This window comes from Centropristis striata, chromosome 2 (assembly GCF_030273125.1).
Source record: "Centropristis striata isolate RG_2023a ecotype Rhode Island chromosome 2, C.striata_1.0, whole genome shotgun sequence".
In the NCBI taxonomy this organism is placed as follows: domain Eukaryota; kingdom Metazoa; phylum Chordata; class Actinopteri; order Perciformes; family Serranidae; genus Centropristis; species Centropristis striata.
In genome coordinates, this window is record NC_081518.1 from 34,529,659 (window position 1) to 34,550,280 (window position 20,622).

The window sequence follows — 20,622 nt, forward strand, 5'->3', positions numbered from 1 at the left end:
ACACGCTCCAGAGATCTGATGGACACCAGCCATCAAAGGCAGAAAGACGTGTGACAGATATGCAGCTAAAAATACACTGATCGCTCTTTCACACCGTCCTTCTTTTCTTCATCCCCCTTTTCCTCGTTTTACCGCAAAACCACCAAAAGTAACTTTTTTTTTTTTAATTATTCACCATTTTTTTATTTTCTAAAACAAGGCCAGTTAAGTCTCTCCATTTTCACATAATTAAAAACATTATACTTATATATACAATTATATATATTTTTTGGATGCACCCAATAAAAATGATTTATACTATGGCTGTTACATTTTTTATAAGGATTATCTGACAACAAAAAAAATTCAAATGCAGTTTTCATTTAACTGGCCCCTGTTTGAACCAGCTACCTGTGGCTGAGGTTGGCACATAGCCTGAGGAAAACTGCTTTATGGAAAAGAAAAAATCAATGACAAATTCATGAAGGACATTCAATGACATTCACATTCAACACTCTAAAGGAAGGATTAAAACATTCAACAGTGGCCTTCGGAGAGCTTGCACATCGGGGAGAAAATAAAAAAGGCACAACAGTTCGATTGTGGAATAAGGTAGTGTCAGGACTCTGTCACAACTTTTAACTCATTCTCCTGAAACTTTTAAAAGCAATTTTAAATATCTGAAGATACTGAACAAAAAAATGCAATGGTTCTGAGATCTTTTAAAAGTTTTCCAGGAAATGTTCATGAATAGACGGCCGTGCCACATCATCCTAAGCCGACACATATAAACTGGAATTACTCAGTGGCTCATCAAAAGGAAATCAGTCCGGCGCTGTGGAGAAAATCAATGACAAAATCATCAAGGACATTCAGGGACAATCACATCCAGTGTGTGAATGGAGCCTAAAGAGAAAAACAACCAAATATAGGTGATTATCCTGCACTCTTCAAAGTATGAGACCTGCTACATAATGATCAATACTTTTTCATCTTTTTGTTGTTGTAATGCAGCAGGATGCATAACATATTGTAGCTCTTGATTCAGGATGTGCCCATCTCAGCATATGTTTCCTCATTAAAGAGCTGGAGACAGGAAATATGGTCGTGTAGACAGGGGTGGGGCTCCATATGAAGGAAAAGCATGCAGCTAAAACAGCAGATAAAATAAAACAGGTAAATGTAAACAACATAATTGTAACCTACTCCTCCTGAGAAAGAAATAAACAGGTCTTTAACACCCAGAGACAAACATTAAATCTAAGATTAATCCTACATTATTATTGTTTTCTGATATTAAATGATTGCTTGAATTAGTAATGTTAAGACTATTAAATATGGACATATTTTTACATTTTAATTTTATGTATATTGAAAAATCATTACATTTATATAGTAAAAAAATACAGATTAGTTTAGTGGTAGTTATAGGGAAGTAGTTAGATAAAAAGTGTAGTGCTATGTTGTCTTGGGGCTCATTACATTTAGTACATTTTATAGGAATTTATTTTATTTTGATTGTTACAAAAAAGTGATATTTCTCTCTTAACTTTCTATCACAAAGTGTTTTTTTTAAAGTGCACATGTTAACCTTGGATACCCAGGATAAACAGTATATAGGTTGTCTGTGCAAGTAGCTTATTATGAGCCATATTGTTTGTTCTGGAGTCCGGGAGTCAGGTGAGGACGTATAAAGAGCCACAAGAGAGTTATTGGCAAACAACCTATTGTTGTTAAGTTACAAGGAAGTGTTGGAAAATCTGGGTGAATATGTGTTTAACTCAAGCTTGTTTTAGTAGGCTATATGTTACTCTAACAGCCATTCTGTATCAATTTATGTACACAGTGAGTAATACCATGTCAAATCAATTGTGTGTCCTTTTGTTCAGCACAACTTCAAGGGAAATAGTCTGAAGAGTTCTTAAGTCCACTTGTAGCAGAAAGAAAAACTTTATTGTGAGGCAAGACAATAATACGGTATGTTTTCCAACCTAAACTCAATCCACGAGTCTGATGGCACAGCAGAGCTGCAGAGTGAAGCTCAACAATAAGTGCAGCAACAATACTCCAGGTTATGCAGGTCTGCTATATCCAGCACATACTTGTACATTTTACACGTGCCCATTGCTCTGATTGCCTGGTTATGGAATGGAGAGCAGAGCTACTGTAAGTGAATTGGGTGTCTTCAATCTTCCCCAATCACTTAGAGCCTGTGCATCAGCGCATGTCATCCATCATGTGGACCAGAACATGCCTCAGACAAATGGTGCATCAGCATTCTGCGGGGCCTCAATGCTGCGATCGCTGGTCACCGAGGCTAGTGGTCGAGGCTAGAGTCCCTCTGACCATCCAGAAGAGAGATGACCCTGCAATTATGCCACGCTTGATATCGGACACCTAAACTGACCTCTGGCAGTGCTCTTAAGTTGAAGGTTTTTTATTTTGCTGAGTGTCAAAAAGGCTAAATGAAACTGTACCGTCATCCCACGAGAGGACGGATAGGGTCTTGTTGGGATAAGCCCAAGAATTTAGGAAAATCTGGGAAGAGGAAATGTAGAAAGATAGAGTTACAGTAGTGGGGGAATGTGTTATGGTCCCTGTGTGTGTGTGTGTGTGTGTGTATGGACATGCACAAGTGTCACCAGCATCCTGTGTAATGCAGGAACTTGGAGAGGTGTTGTTAGGACAGGGTCAGCCTGGTAACCTTGGTAACATGTCAGTATAGGACAGTTGAGCTTATTACTAAATGCTTGACCCACACCTCGGCCCTCTCTAGAGTGAAGGAGCCATCTCCTGATGGCCTAACCTAATCCGTAGATGGAGGGACTGTTTAATGGATTACTACACCTCTTCCCCTTCCTCTCTCTCACTTGCTGTCTTTACACAAAGGCACACACACACACACACACACACACACACACACACACACACAAACACACACCTGAACATCCTCTCAAGAAAGCAGCATGGGGAAATGATCAGTAACCGTATTGAGTGGTTGATAAGTGGTTGGCGCGTTACTAATATTGAATGATACTTTGACTCTGTGTTGAGAGAATTGGTTTTTCACACCACATGCAGAAAAGGACATTGAGATGTCTAAAGAAATTTTTGTCTTGGCAAATACTCTGGTCAGTGCAGCTCTGTGTGGGTGAGCATGCTGACCATTTTAGATCAATTATTTTATTTATTTATTTATTTATTTTTATACAGCATATATATATATATATATATATATATATATATTTTTCAAAACTGAATCCAATAACTGAGAATTTTGCAAAGCTTTCACCCACCCCCAAACCATGTGTAAATCCATCCCCTGCTTTCCAGAAGTCAATATGGGTTTAAATCGAAACAGAGCCTTCACAGCCGACTGATTTAAAGTACACATGTAGTTTCAAATCCAGGTTGTCCACACTTAGAACTATAACTATATTGATATCTATAAGAATAACAATGTGAGCATCCACACTTATGAACGATAACAATTTTGCACTAAATGCGATCCAACTGTCACGTGACCCCCCGTCTACTGCATTATCATGTTTCATAAATACCATCAATTCATTTAAATAAAAGAGGTATCAAGAAATACAAATTAGAAAAAAAACCCAATAAAATAAAAACAATAGTACTTATAATAAAAACATAGCACACACACCCACATGGGTGTGGGTGTGTGTGCTATGACATCACCTGGGGGATATCTGTGAAACTGGGTGACAACAGTGTCACCCAGAGGAGCCTATAGAGCCATACAGTAGTTCCCCCTGTGTGACACTGCTGCAAAAACAAACCTGGCACATCGCAGCTTTCACTGGGCTACCTGCCCAGAACTGCTATGTTTTTACCATCAACGCACTGTGACAAATGGCCAACTGTCATATATTGCACAAGCATATGTAACATTCATTTGAACCCCCGGATTTGACATATGTGGTGACATTCAGATTCAGATTGACTTTATTATTCCACATAGGGAAATCTGTAAGGACACCACAGTAAAAACATTACACAACAAAAAACACATAAATCACATTGATATTAAACAAATAATAAAATCACATACAAATCAATTTAGTCAATTATCAACCATAAAAAATAGATATAAAAGAGCAAGTGACCAGGGAAAAGACCTGTCAATCAAGCTGCAATATATATAGGCTGATGGCTCGAGGGATAAATAGTTTATTTTGTATTTATTATATAGAAGAATCTTGCTCTGGTTCAGGTTGACCAAATTTAGAATGATGGGGATAGGTATTATCCTATATCTCTATTTCATTAAAACAACTAAACAAACAGTGGCTCTGACAAGAAACGACCTCCTTCTGACTCTGCTGGTTCTGCACTCCAACTACTGAACTATTCAAGACACCAAACACCAGCAGTTTAAGGGCTAAGCCACCGCATATCAGCAGGCCACACAGACAAACTGTAGCCCGGTAAGATGGAAGCCCCGCACACACAGAGACGGAATATTCCCCTGAGCAGAGCTATCGACAGGACAAACATCAAGGAGTCCCCCTCGTCTTTCCTTCTCTCTCCTCAGTATGTCAAAGCACACCCTCTTGACCTCAAGACTCCAGATCCTCTCCTCACACCAGTGGCCACATCAAACATTCAGAGGCTACAGCTGCCACGACATGAGACGACACACACCCAGACGTGAGGCGCACACACACACGTATAGGACATGCATGTGCATGAAACATGCGTGCAAAGGGAGTCAAACACAGAAACAGACTACAGATGGGTGCAGAGGTCACCCTATAACTTTGAGGGCACACTGTAGAAAAACTATCAGGAAAACAAATCATGGCACTTCAACTTGACTTATTGCGTCAGTCAAATTGTGATAAGATGCTACTTCATATTTGAATAAATCCTTGAGGCACGCCCATGCTTGTGTCTTTGTGCCACACTGAATGAAACCCCCCGCCATATAGTGCTGTATGACAATGTAATCCTATAGCGGAGAAACAGCACTCCCCCATCTTCATTAGTAGGAGTTTAAATTCCTGCAGCCTCTCTGAGCCCGCTCGGCTGGGGGAACTGTATCCCACGCCACACCAGGGCAGACGGAGGTGGCGCCTCAGCAATTTCATTTTGTTTAAAAATACTCCCCAAATGTTGTTAGGCCTGCATTAAAGGATCCTGTGTTAAAACAGGCAGGAGGGGAGGATTGAATCAGCTCACCGTAGGCTGGCACTCCTCACAGCTCCACTCTGCATTAAAGGCCTGTTGGGTTTCACTCTCAGCAGGAGACAGTGCTACAGCGGCCCACGCTAACTGCATTAATTCCTCTGTGTTGTTAGATATACAGCACCTGTGGATACAACTTGCTCTGTTGTCTGTAATTACTGTCTGAACAACAAAGCAATACATGCTGGCAGCGGCTAGTGGCTCAGTCAAGACTGAGAAGTCTCCTCTAGGCTGTGAGAGAAATCTGGCTAAATCACAGTTAGTCAGTGTTGTGCTGTGAGGCTGTTTGTAAGGATGCTGGACAAATGGACATTTCCTTAATGTCAAAGTTAGGCTGCAAAACAGTCAAACCCTGACCTGTCTGCTTTCTGATCATTCTGCTTAAATGCAGAGTTTGCTTTGAATTAAACCATTAAAACAGTAACTGAAATATCCAAAGGAACCCTGAATTTAAAAACGTTGGCACGCTGTGTAAAACATGATTAGGAACAGAATGCATTAAATTCAGAATCCAGCGTGTATATGAACAAAAACAAGCTCTTTGTACAGTATTCTAATTAATATTTGTCAAAAAGCAAAAGTTCATATTTAGTTTTAATGGTAGACGCTTGGAAGGAAAATGTCCTGAGTGTCTGAGTAGTTGTACAACTCATGTGTAGCGCTGCAGAACCTAAAGAGAAATCAGTTTTTATTTAACCAACAGTCCAAAACCCAAATCTGTTGCATTTACTACCATATATTAAGGAGATATCTTCACATGTGAGAATCTGGAACCAGGAAATATTTGTTATTTCTGCCTGAAAAACAATTGAAGTTATTGAAAAGTTTGTTGATAAATACACTATAAGATAATGCTGAATAAAGAAACTAATAGGAGATGTCTTGATTTGGTGAAAATGTTTAGATTTGTTGAATTTATGTTTTAATACTGCGGTGTGAATCTGCATGTACACAGTCGCCCATAAAGTTGGAATAACTTTGTTTTTAGACACAATCCTCTGTTAATTGTAGTTTCATTTTCATTGTGATATGTTTGGAAGACATTAATGAAAAACACATTGAGAAGATATACACTTCATCAGATTGTCAAAATCATTTCATAGAAATGCATGCTCAGGGCTCAAAGTGCTTCTGTTGTTCTTCATTCATCGTTCAAGGTTTAACAGGCCTTTCTCCTTGCAAATGTACAGAATCTTTCAGCAGAACACGCGTCCACCCTGGAAAAATTCATCTGTATGTGGAGAAGAAAACTATTGATTTCCCTGCAGTCTGAATGGTGGGAATGTGCTCAGCCAGCCGAGTGCAACTGGGATTTTTGTCTGTCCTACAGCCGCCGTCTATTTGTCTCTCTGTATCCTCATCGTCCTGATTTGCATCTGTCTGTCTTGATGCTTTCCGCTCCTATAGATCCCACATACGATTCTGTACATCGTTATTTTCTGTTTGCCGGCAAGTGTGAAGTGTAAATAGTTGAAATTCCATCCAGCGCACGGCTGAAATACAAAACAGTTTTATCACTCATGGTCACACCACAACACAAAGTGGTTTCAAATCCTGAGCTAACAACATCAGTGACATTCAGCTCTTGAAGTGAGATTATTCTTTTGGGCTAATTCAACTTTATAAGACTCATCATATCAGAAACGTGTCTGCCTGCTCTGTCTTCTGTTCTCACCTGAATGACACTCCATTAAAGCCTCATCATCAGAGTCCTCTCTCAGCCTTAAACTCACACAAAATACATCCAGCGGAGGCCAAAACAGAAAGCAATTGTTTAGCCTGTAAGCCACTTACAAAAGCGTTAATTGCCTCAGAAGGAAAAGAGGAGTAAGGATCCTTCTTTTACAGGATTTCAGCAGGGTTTTGTCCTCATAGTATCAGTAAATGAATACATGCATTTCTGTCACCCATCAAAGTACAAAGACGCAAGAGTTGTGGAGAGACCTGTGTGCACCTGCTGTCATTGGCAACGAAGAAAGAAACTACATTAGGGCCATTATTGAGAAAAGGTTTTTATCAATAAGACAGAGCTCCAACATCTAATAGAGACAAGACGCCAGCAATTGCCAGCATCTTTTTCATGTTCCTGCAATCAAGAGGCCCTTCAGGACTCATTACAAAGGCTGAATCACTCTGAATGTCTGTGGATGCTGAGGGAGGGATTGTTACGCCTTTACAAGAATATGTAGGTAAAGAAAACAGAGAGGAGGGGAGATATGTCTCCGGATCTATGTAGAAACACACACACACACACACACACACGCACACACACACACACAGTGCAAGTATGAGGTCAGTGGTCTGTCTTTCCTTTTGTGTCACGTCAAGCTAACAGATGGACATTGACCCTCCCCTTTATGGACTCCGATGGACTCATGAAATCAAGATGGATCTCAGCTTTCTCACATTTGCACTCTGTGAAAATGCCCGGGGCATTCATCAAGATGACACACAAAGAAGCTGCCGTTTGTGTATTTCCAGTGTGGTCCACCGACATGACTGCAGAGAGCAACTTGAGGCACTTAAGACTTAGCCATGCGTGCTCGCGCCTTATTATGAGCAGGATTAGGCAAATCATTGATTTGTGGCATATAGGCGAAATACACCAATAATGTGTATTTTTTGAGAATTAGCAAAGCGAAATAGTATTCCGATACTCTGATTGAAGAGCGGGTTCTCCTGGTATTCATTCACCTTCAGGGTAAATCGCTCAGCTTAATCAGATAAGGCCATTCATCACACCGGAGCTTTTGTTAAACCTATTACACTTCATCTTTTTATGATTAAGAGGTTTTTAACAGATTTCTTCTTCCCCTACGCAGAGCCCCAGGTGGCGAGGGAAGCAGATATTGCTTCTCTGCTTCCCCTAAACCTTGTGTGCGAGTGTGGCTTGCATTGTGCAAAACGTTGAGTGCATGCATTACAGCTGAGGCGGGCAAAAGAGAACAAAACCCGGCTGGTTCCGAATGAGTCCTTTTATCGGGCGATCGGTGACTGGTGGGAAACCTTGAGAGCCCAAACTGTGTTTTAAGTGAGACTGCAACTGCTGGGGCCATTATCCTTTCAGTCTTAAACCTTTCTCTCTCTGTCTGTATGTGTGTCTGTATATGTGTGCATACATGTGTGTCCGTGACTATGTGTGTGTGTGTGTGTGTGTGTCCTTCCCCTGCCTTGAAAGCCCTCGGAGCCTCAGGGAGCTGTGAAAAATCAATACTCTTCGGCAGCTCTGCCTCTTTATTCATTTAATAACTCACTACCATTGCATTACTGTTCCACTGATCTCCCATCACAGGGCCCAGATTGACACCTTTGTGCTCTTTTACCACACTGGAGTTTGATGTAATCAGTTAAACCTCCACCTCACGCCTGACACATGCATCAAATGGACCTTGAGTATGAACATGGGTGCATCAACAACACTGCAATATGAAAAAGAGGAGTCAAAGTGTATAGCCTAACTGCGAGGGAGGAATCTGTGCGTGTCATGGCGCCTGGTTGATTGTCTGATGGCGAGCTGCTCTGTAATCCTCGAAGTGGGCGTTGATCGGGAGTAACACACACAAATAACTGGAGCAATGAAAGACAGCGAGGCTGGGAACAGAGGGACCACCTAGTGTGCATACTGAAAGACTCAAGCATCAGCCTGGTGTATATGGAGGTGAAGAAATCAGTTATTAATGTACAATAGAGAAGGTGACACACAACGACAGTTTCCACCAGGTGAAGCGTTTCTTCACTGTCATGTTTGGAATGATTAAAACTCTGGTATGTGACAGAGGGAGGCTGTGTGTGTGTTTGCATATGTGTGTGTGTCTTTGTACAGTGATTGTGATGGTGGAGGTAGGGGTGGGGGTTGCCTCCCTGTGTGGGACTCGGAGCAGAGAGCAGGTGGGCTCGGGATGGAGCAGAGAATCTGTATTGATTGTTTTTGTGCCTCAGAGCTGTTTAGCCGTTGTCAAAGCTGCCTCCACCAGCTGAGAGGCAAATTGCAGCATTTACACCGGGAGGCGTTTTCTTTTCTTTAAAAAAAAAATCTATTTATTTATTTATTTATTTTACAATGGGAGATGTATCTACCATCTAGAGTGTCAGAGTGTTGTTGTTTTTTTTACCCCCTCTCTGCTTTATTCACAGTTTTAGCAAAACTGCAGAAATTAAAGAGAAGCAACTGTGACGAGGAAAGTTAAACTGGGGTGAAAGCTGTCCAAGTTTACACTCAAAAACTTCAGAATTGTTTTTCCACCCCGATTGACGTATTCAAATCAGGAATAAGAGTGAGCACAAGTCAAAATGTATGACTTTCAAAGAGTAAAAATAGAGATTTCCATGTCATTTTAAAAATATAAAGCAGGACAGTTGGGATATGAATATTGTGAAAGTATCAAAATGCTCATTCCATGGAGAAATACAAACAGCTCATACTGAGATATTCTGTGCCTTTAAACGTCAGGACTTCTGTGAGGTTGTGTTGTCAGTGCCATTACAGGTTTGCAAAACTTTGTTTTATCCTTAATAGGCAATTTACGTTTAAATGTGAGAATTCTTACATATCTCTCAAAGTTTTTCATGTAAGCACAATTTTAGATTTTCCCCAAACTGCTAAAACTGGGTGCAGGCAGCATTTTAAACTCAAACACACACGGTATGAAAAATGCCAGAGCGTGGATGCTTCATTAGAGTTGAGAACACCAGGTTCAGTGTTTGTGATATTTGTTCCTCACAAATATAGTGGGGTAAACACATTGTATATATATATATTATCATTTCAAACATCAGAAGTGATGAACTCTAAATTAAACATGTCTGACTAAAGTTTTGGCTCGCCTCCATGTTCAAGAGCGTAATAATAAGCATGGCTGATTCCCAATGAATTTCTTTTTTAAATTAGATACAGATTTGCTATGTGCATTTATTATACATCAATCTAGATAAGATTGCACCATTCTATAAAGATTGGTTAAGTGAAGAACAAACCTACAATTTTTTTTTTTTAAATCCAATCATATAAAAAACCCCAAAATATGTGTTTAATTTCTGTAAAAATCACCTGTTAAGTGAAAAATCTAAAAGCCTGTCTTTTCAATGCATATGCATATATTTTTTACAAAATAAATATAAAAAATAAAATTTTAATTTTCAAGATAAATGAAATGTAGTTAGTAAAGGAACAGTCAGAATGAACGCTTATTAAAAGCTAGTTAGAGCTCATGCAACCTGAACCATCCAACATGGTGATTGATGTTTGACCTGTTCCACAGCTGGTTACTAGCAAAGACCTACTGTATAAAGTAGAAGCAGACAATCGATCAGAAAATGAAGAAGGAAACAAAGAAAACAGATGTATACATTGACCAGCGCCCCATTATGCAGCTGCAGGACTCTGTTGGCAGACAAAAGATAAAGATGCAGAAATAGACAGACAGAAAAGCAATACGTCCAATGTTTTACCACCATAAAGCACTGATTTAGACCCACACAACTTTACAATGCCGTGTTTTACCTGATAGGTTGAGTCATCCGTGGGTTGAAGACTAAGTGTATGATTTTATGATGGTGCTCAAGCGGAATATGCACACTACAGTGTGTTTGCTGATCCAATAACCAGCAGGGAAAGTTAATGACATGAAAGGAGCTGCTGTTTGTCAAACAGACTGAAACACATGATTGATTGGTAATCCAGGGAGCCTTAATGCCGTGTCAGTCAATAATATAATAGCATATATGTATGTGGAGTATACTAAAGTGGTGCATGAATACAGCCACAGAAATACACAACAACAGGCTATTCAAGACTAATTGGTGGTGGGAAGTGTTGGCATTAAAAAGGGGGCTGATGGTGACAAAAAAAGTGGTTTACGATCTAACAAACGGCTGGTTAAACTGGTCAGAGACATCCTCCCCCCTACTCACTGTACAGCTATACCACTGAGAAGTGCTTCAATCTAAAATGGCTCCAGCGGATGTGTTCAATGGCCAACATGGAAAACACCAATGAACACATGCACCCAGCAGCCTCCAGTTGTGAGCTGTCAGGGATAATTAGCAGCAGGATGTAGTTTCATATACTAAAAAGATGATTCATGCTTAAGGAGCTCTGCTTGGATGAATTTCATTATGACAAGCATGTAATTATACAAGTGCAAAATCATCTTCTGTAGCTGTACAGCATCAGTGTTGCGGGGTATACGATAATTATCCTATTTGTACGAACATTTGGCCCACTGTACGATCAATGATGCCAAAAGTGCCATAATGTACGATAACTTTGTGATGCTTACAATTAGTAGTTGGTTTTACTCTCAAGTGTCTCAGGAGAGCAAAACATGTATCCTACATCTGGATTTACACATCTGTTCTCTTGTGACCTTTTTCCAGGCAGTAACACTCTGATGAACGTGACATGTGACTACGTCAGCTTAATAAAACAAATAATGTGAGTAGAACTGTCGGCACACCAAATTTTCAATATATATACATAAAATTAGATATTTAGCACATTTTGTTCTCAAGGTTATGAAGCTTGAACAATAATGTTCCTAAAATTATGATAATTTTAAGCATCTAATACAATAGTTTGACACCTTGCAACCCTGATCAGCTTGATTATTATTATTATTATATTCTTTATTTTTTGGGATTCAGCATCTAACACAGCACTACTTTCCACAAGTTTGAGCACTCTACTTCAAACTACACTATGCACTGTGACACATTACGTCTTGTGGTTATTTTCCACTTTGAAACAAGTTTATTTTTGTAAAACAATATGTGGCATTTACACTGTGGGTGCTGAGAATGGGCTCACTACTTTTTTTAATTTTTTTTTTTTTATTTTGCCCTCATTCAAAAACAAATTGTACAATAAGAAAATATATAAGAAACAAATGCATACCCATAAATGGTTTGCATTGTTGCTAAGGCTATATGCCATTATGCTATTTTTTTCTCAACCCTCTTATGTACTCTGATCTCATACAGATAAATGTTTAACACTGTTTGAAAAATGTTTGCTTATGTTCCCACGGCTTTTCAAATGAATTATATAATATGTTAACAAAAAAGTTCACAAATAACAATTTATATCAATTATTTTCAAAAAGCCCTTCATTTTAATCAACTGTCATCATAAATAAATGTGACACTCAGACCTCCTTCTCACACTTGACATTCAGATATAAATATTTCTCACATTTAGGGAAATGAAACGAGAGACACACGGAAGGAGAAAGAAGAGATGGAGAGACGGAGAGAAGAGTTAGCGGCTGTGTTGTGTTGCTGCTTGGCTCGGCTCCATGCAGAGAAGCTGACATTAAATCATGCATTGTGCTTGTTTGCGTGTGTGCGTGTGTGCTTATTGATTGGCTTACACAGCTTTATAGCGCTCTGTTGTAAATGTCATGTTTTTACAGGCAACTGTTTGATATAAACCTGATTAAAGTATTTGCTTGCTAACACAGATTGCAGGCAGCGAATGGTTACAATCAGACGATTACTCAGCAATTAGGGAGCGACTAAATGACTATATGGCTGTCTGATCAAGCAAAGTAAACACAGTGTTTCCGTACTCCGTCCCCCGCGTCCTCATCTCAGTCTTCTCCTGTGTGTCTGGCTAATTCACTGCTTTAAAAAAACCCCACATGTAAATGTGTAATGTTAGACTTAATTATTCTCTCTTTTTGCACAGTGTGTATTTGAAATTGTGTATTTTCCCAAAGTATATACACAGATATAAAACACAACAGAGAATCTGAGTATTGTTATAAAGTAACTAATAATCAACCATTAGTCCAATATCCAGGTACTTTACTTGAGTATGTTCATTTTATACTTATATTCCACTAAATACGGAGGAAAATATTGGGGTTTTTTTTATTTAATTTTTTTTTTACATTGACTTGACAGCCATAGTTGCTCAATAAGGTAAGATTTTGTCTCCAAAACATATGGACAACTGATAAAATACGATGCTCTACTACACCGTAGATTAAACTATCAATTTTTAATAGTATTTGAAATGTGAAGATTTAGATACATTTTATTGATCCCAGATATTCACATGTGACAGCAACACCGAAGAGGACCGACAAAGAACTCTTTGGATGGAATGAATACAAATAAGCTCAAAATTACAAGAAATTTGAGAGACATTAAAATTATATAGTGTATATGTTATATGCATTACAGTACCTTTCAGTATATAAATCATTTGCAGACTATTTGTGAGACAAAAACAAGAAATCCAGCAGTGACACTCTGCAGTGCAACAATAAAAATGATCAAATGAAACTGAATAAATAAAACAACTTGTTTGGCATATCAAGAACACTTTGAAACTTGAATGTGATTTTAATTGTGATGACTTTTTGACATTGCTAGTAATTGATAGTATAAGATCTTAAGATCTGACATGTTTTGGTCTTAAAATCATGTAGCCATGTGAATAATTAACATTTTTCTCATAGCAGTGTGCCAAGGTTCTTCAGATATATCCACAGATATACAAAAAAATGCATGCTGCAAATAATATCCTTCTTACAAGTTCTTGTATCCACAGAAATGAGAACAAACAGGACAATGAAAAGCCTTTTGCAGTCACCTGCACATATATGCTCTACAGGAGGTTTGTCACAGTGAGGGGTGCTTGTGAGTTATCCCTTGCTCCTAAAAAGACCCATCTAATACTGCTGTACAAACTGCTATTAAGGTCCATTTTTGTAACGATATACTGATGCAAAATCAAGCTAGCTTGCATATTTTGTATTCATCAGCTCTCCAATACAACTTTTTTCTTGCATATTTCTTTAGAAATACCCAATTAAAATATCCAACTGACAAATCCCACATTCAGTTTTATTGTCTATATGTCCAGTATTGATATTCCTAATGGATGTTTGAGTGAAACTGTGCCCCCTCAGAGATGTTTGGTGCACTACATCCCTGAAGGCATTTATCCCCCATCTTATAAGGTGGAGCAGCTCAGTGACTCGGTGAGAATCTTTGATTTGGTTTCACAGATGTTTAGATGTGTGAATATAAAGTAGGACTGAGGAATTACTGTAGCATTTATAACAGCTCATTTTTTTATTATATTTCTGACCAAACACATCTCTGATGATAACTGTGGCTTTCAGAGTGTATGCGTTGTACCTTGCTGGACTCAACCGTGGACTTACAGCTACACTTAGTGGCCGAACTGCACAACTGCAACAACAATATACATATTATATGTGTTAATATTCAGAGAGGCAGAAAGACAGACAGATGAATCATGAAGACATTTATTTTGAGGCATTATCAAGCATCTATAATAAGGAAAGGCACCATGTTCTATGCAGGTATTACTATAAAGCAACACAGTACCCGGTGCCATAGTGTGTCATGATTAAGTATTGGAGTATGCAAGAGATGTATCGATTGTCATGTCCTGTTCTGTCTGATGCATTGTTCCACTCAATTCAGTTCAATTTACACAAAGTAATCAATGTGTATGAAGAAACAAATACAAAACAATTAAAGGATTGAAATGCACAAAGACAGGACACAATAATGCAAAGTAAACAGTCTGCTACAGGATCAAGTGAGCCTCTCTGGTGCCCCGACCTCAGGAGTCAGAAACTTTCAAAGCAGGTGAGTATAACTAATATGTAATGACTCACAGGCTATATGCCCTTTTTGAGATGTGACTTTTTGGTTGGTGCCAGCACTAAGAGCAGAACACACTCTGTCTGTTAATTAAATGCCAGACTCAGCAGGAGTGTGCTGCTGGAGGTGGACTCCCTCCAGTCCTTCTCACTTCCTTCTCATTTGTTTCATGTAAGTTGCACTCCTATTGGACACAAAGCCTATTATATAGCAAGATTGTAAAACTGTGTACATCTACAGGGTACAATATATCTATATCTATATCTATATCTATATCTATATCTATATCTATATCTATCTATCTATCTATATCTATATATATATTACCTCTTTCCATGAAATGATTGAGACAATGTGATTTATTATTGATAAAGTATATATCTTCTCAAAACTTTATTCATCAACCTCTTCCATCACAATGAAAAATTAAACCACAATCAACAGAGGATTGTGTCTGAAAACAAACATTATTCAAATTTTATCCCATAAGAACCCAGATCCAGTAATCCTTAAAGCAAAATTATGGAGGATTTACCACAGACCAAGTGGACCACATAGAACACATTTATTATGTTTTTTTTTTTTTATTCTACCCCTAAATGTCAAAGATCTGTGATGTGACATATAAATGATACATTGGGCGTTTATGGCATTTATGTTTATGATATTTCTTATTTTAAAATGTAGAAACTAGACACATTTTCTGCTTACAGAAATACAAATTTGCCCTTTTCTCTGCATCTCCACAACATATATCAGAATTGTGACATTAATAGTGCTGTTTAACAATATTTTATTTTTCAGATTTGTTTTTAAGTAACAAAATAAGAATAAATCAATAATAAATAAAAACAAATAACCATTTGCCATTTTGTTTGCATCTCCATAACATATATCAAAATTGTGACTTTAATTTGTTCAGGAAATATGGTCAGAACAAGTTAAATGCAATACAGGAAACCCTATTAACGGATTAGAATTGTTAAATGGGTTTAAACTTAGCCTAGTAACAAAAAATAAGCTTTTTGAAATTAGCTACTTTTTCACATTTCTGCCTCCAGTCACAGCCACCTTTTGGAGAAGTCACTTCTTGTCAAAGTCACATGACCACCACACCAGGGTGTTGAGTATCTGTCACTTTAATGAGTTATGGTGAAGCATAAAGCTGAATATGGGAAATTCTAGAAGATTTAAAGTGTTTGTTACACGGGTGTCACCATGGGTTCTTATGGGTTATGACTGACTAACAAAGCCTTCTGATATCACTACTATTAGGCATTATACTTGAGGAGATCAAAAATAAATACGAACATTTAGTGTATAGCAATGTTTATGTTAATTGTAGTTTTTCCAGTGTGTTGTGAAAAGGTTTTTATGTAAAGTGGTATCTTTTTCACTCTTGCACACATCGGCATATGTGCGATATTCCAGCACAAACCTTACATAACCCCTTCATAGCTCCTCAACTCATTCCACTGAGATGCTACTATGGCAATTGCATATTTATTTTGCGAATTGTGTCTCCTTTGTCTGAAAGAAAGCCCCACATGCTGCTGCAAATACGGTGATTTTAGAGGCACTGAGTAATTGAGAAATAAATATAATTGTGGATTTTTGGATGACATAGAAACTTCTCAGTTACTGCTGTCATATATCATTACTAAGCCAATTGGCTGCATATTATAGTTTAATAATTGTATTTTAAATGTACTTGGCTCGAGAGGCGGCTATGTGGGCTAGCTCAGCTACCCCATGTGAAGTGCCTCTTATGTAGGAAAACAACATAAGACATGTCCAAAGCCTCTGGCAATTAATTAAGGAGAACAGGTATGTGCTAGTCAGCATGTTTGTGTTAAACAGTGCATTATAGAAAAATAGTAAAATTATGTAATTTTTAGGTTATTGCAAAGTAGTTGTTGCCTCAATGTTTTTTTTTTCCAACCAAACACCAGTAAAATGAAAGAAAATTGACATTTTGTGGAGTAACACTTTTATTTGATGAATATTATTTCAGGATCATGGCAACAAAAAGGTAAAAGTTGAGTCACATTTCGCTAACCTTTTCTCTGTTCTTATATTGTTGTTATGGCAAGGCAAAGAGGGGAATAATCCTGTTATCATTTAATCATATTAAGCTGAATAATTATGTTTATGTTTGACAATAAATGTTCAATATTGCCTCTTGGCAACACCTAGGGTGTTAAAGGTCTGAAAAACATGATCACAATCTGGTCTTAATAACATCTAGGAACACAGGGAATGGCTATGTTCAACATTTTATCTTTGCCTCATAGGCACTGACATAAAGTGCACTTGAGTAATTGACTGTGAGTGTGTGAGCGTGTGAGCGTGTGTGTGTGTGTTTGTGTGTGTGTGTGTGTGTGTGTGTGCGCGTGTGATTATCTTGCCTGGTCTTTGAGTGTGCATCTTGCCTGTATGTTGAGGACTCCCTGGGAATGGATCCCTGGTGGTTTTGTGAATATGCATGGCTGTCTGTATGCATGATTAATTTCTTGTGCAAATGTCAGTGTATGGGATTAGAATGTAAATGCAACTGTATGCCTGCAGCACATATAGCCTCGGTTTACCTTTTAACTGCACTCTGAATCTTGCACAGCATCGATTCGTCTGTACATCTTATTAGAGAGATATGCAAAAATATTACACAGACTGAAAGCAATTTAGTCAATCATATCAAAGTGTCAGTCATCTGTGTGTGCTGTGGCAGAGTTGTAATTCTTATACAGTATATTGGGGTGTGACTATAGGTCTTTAAAAAAAAAAAACTCTAACACAAAGATAATTTGGGGTTTTCATAGTTACATGCTGTATTTAAGGTCAAATGATCGTTCAGAGCAAATCTGGTGAATTAACAATCGATCTAGGATAGATAGTGCTGTCTTGAAAATGACTTGACTGACTATGACTATTAGCCACTCAGTCCTCCGCTGCTGCTGGTCAGTATAAAAAGGTTTTCACTCGGCTGCTCCTGAGTTTCAGTTTTTATAGCAACATGCATCTGAAGCTGGGTTACTACAGGCACTGAGACACAAAAAGGAATCATCAAGAAAATAAGGGATAGAGAATTCATAAGCAGGGTATTAGTGCCACCTAAGGTTGGTGCAAGGAAACACAGCAAAACAGTTAAATAGAAGCTTGAGATTGGTGTCACTGACGTCAATTCTATATCTTTTTTGTCTGGGTTTAAGCAAATTTAGAGCCTTTTATGACAAATGGATATATTCTAAATATCTTTTTCTTAATGAATAATAATGTGATACTGCGGTTATAGCCTAAGGGAAACATTTCTTATCACTCTCAACCAGGAGATCAGAGTGCATGGTAAGCTGCTCAAGGTATTGAACCCCCTGATCCCCAGTCACTAGATCTCCAGATAAATGCCTCTAAGGATTTTGTCATTAACCATTTAACCACCCAACTATACAAATGAGGGGAGGAAGAGGGACATAAAGCCATAATATAAGCTATGTCTTGCTTTAGAAGTGGTATTGCTGCAGTAGCATTTAATTGCCGGAGGAGCTCAAATGAAAAGCTGCATTTCATAAATTGCAACACCGGTTATTATTACACTGCAGCACCAGCCACCCTCTCCACTGGATATAACGACCAAAAGTAATACTGGTTATGAAGAGATTTTCTGTCTGCTGCTGTATTTGAACTGCAAGAGCTCCAGTATTACTTTAATCTTTATTTTTTTTCCATTATTTGAAATGAAATTGGATTGCAACCATCATCAATTTCAAAAGATTTTCTGTAATTAAAAGGTCCATCGTGAGGTACGTCCTTGTGTTTTGTGGATCCATGAGCTGCTTTCTCATTGCATACTGCTCTGGGGAAATATCATAGATGCTAAATATAAAATGTGCCACAGATTGTGTTTATTTTGGAGAATGGGGACAGGTTGTGTTTACAGCTCAGTGGTATGCCTTTATAGGAATGTGTAGGCAGAAAGAACCATTGTAATCAAGTGCTGAGAGCCGGGGGAGGCAAAGAATGCTTGCTAATGAACCATGATGGATGAGAAAAGCAATTTATTCAGATGAGAAGAAGCAGCTTTACACCAGATCTGTCGGTGTAAGTGCAATGAGAGGCATAGAATGGAGAGAAACACAAGTGACCCACACTTGTAGATTCAAATCACATTCGCAATCATTAGTGAAGCAAATTTAGACATCTTTTTTCTTCCTTTTTTAATACTGTTGCCATGACGTTTCTCCCTTTTGGATGAGACATGCTTTTGGTAAATTGCAGCAATTTATGATTTTCTGTTCATTATAATTATAAGTAAGTTATTAAAATTTAAATCAGCATAAAGAAGCAATTATAGCATCACTAGAAAGCTATCATAATATTCTGTCACCTCAATCATAATCTTGCTGATGACATCCAATTACAACATTACTGCCATCCATATCTGCCGCTCTTCATTTTAACATTATCTAATAAATTACTTTTTACTGAAATGCATACTTTATGTCTTCAGGGTTCAGAACATTCATTTCATTTTTCCTATTTTAAAGATACAAAGTTCATGTATTTAAACTAAGCATGAAATAAACTACTGAAACTACATCATGTGGTTGTAGTAAGCAAAGGTAAAAAATTATGTGTTAGCTTTTTTATATGCAACGAATGTCATCTTCACAGTCCCAAATATCTCTTATGCTGACCGTGACCAGAATCAACAAGAGATCATCTAAAGGAGATCACTGTTGAGCTTGAACTGAAACACTTTGGTCCTCATCCACCAGAGGACACTGTTGTCCTGTCTGCCTCATTCTGCCCAACAAGGCTCGGGGCGTTTTCCCAGGCCAGGGTGCTTGTAAAGGCCACTTGCTGGGTGCATGTAACAGCTCAAGGTACTGTCTTTGTAAAATGTAAACCTCCTCCCACTCCTCCCACTCTTGTCTTTTCTGCCTTTCTGGAGGCTCAGGAGGCGGCTATGTCTTACAGTCCTCGTCACACTGCCTGGTCTGAGTGTGATGTGTATTTGTGTGTGTGTGTGTGTGTGTGTGTGTGTGTGTGTGTGTGTGTGCACTTGTTGTATTAGTGTTGCAATGATAGGAATCGATAACGATAATGTGCAATAAATGATGATGGAGGTGCTCAGACTACATTTCGCATGATTGTTTAATGGCTGATATTTAACCCTGGTTATTTTACAATGGGCTTTGTTTTGTTTATTTGTAACAATCAGTCACATGACTATCATGACACAACAGGATTTAGAAATTATTTTGTATTGTGGCAGCCAGTATGCACATTCTTTATGAAGTTATACAATTTAGGCAGAAGGTAAGGTAGGTAATAAATTATGTCTCCTTCACTTGCTACATCTGGACATGTAGTGCAGAGTATATTTCAAGCTAATTCAGAAAATGTAAAATAAAAAAACTTGATGCTTTGTTCATTATCTCGTTGTGTCCCCACCATTGCCCAATGGCTCTGCCTGTTTGTATTTCTTGACCTTATCCTCAGCCTGATCCTGCAGTGACACAAGAGAGCCCTGCCTTTTGGGCTGAGAACACGTCTCTCTAAATAAATCCAATAGAGCACAGGCACCTGCTGAGTCCATATTTCTTCCCTTGCAGCACAGAGATTTGGAAGAACCACTGTCAGCTTTATCCTTTATTTCCTTTTCCAGTTCTTTTTCTGAATTAATTAAAACATGAAGTGATTGGTACAGTTTAAAACATGCTATCATCCTAAGCTTATATAACTACATTCTCGGTGCATAGGATGATATATATGGTATATTTTAACATCACACAC

At 38.2% G+C, this 20,622-nt stretch overlaps 1 long non-coding RNA gene across 1 annotated transcript in view; it reads right to left on the reverse strand.

Moving 5' to 3' along the window:
• Positions 1-209: 209 nt before the first annotated feature.
• Positions 210-20,622, reverse strand: part of LOC131984762 (uncharacterized) — a 101,819-nt gene continuing 81,406 nt past the window's right edge. Inside the window, exon 4 of the long non-coding RNA XR_009395593.1 lies at positions 210-814. This is a non-coding gene — a long non-coding RNA (uncharacterized LOC131984762). The remainder of the gene's footprint in view (positions 815-20,622) is intronic.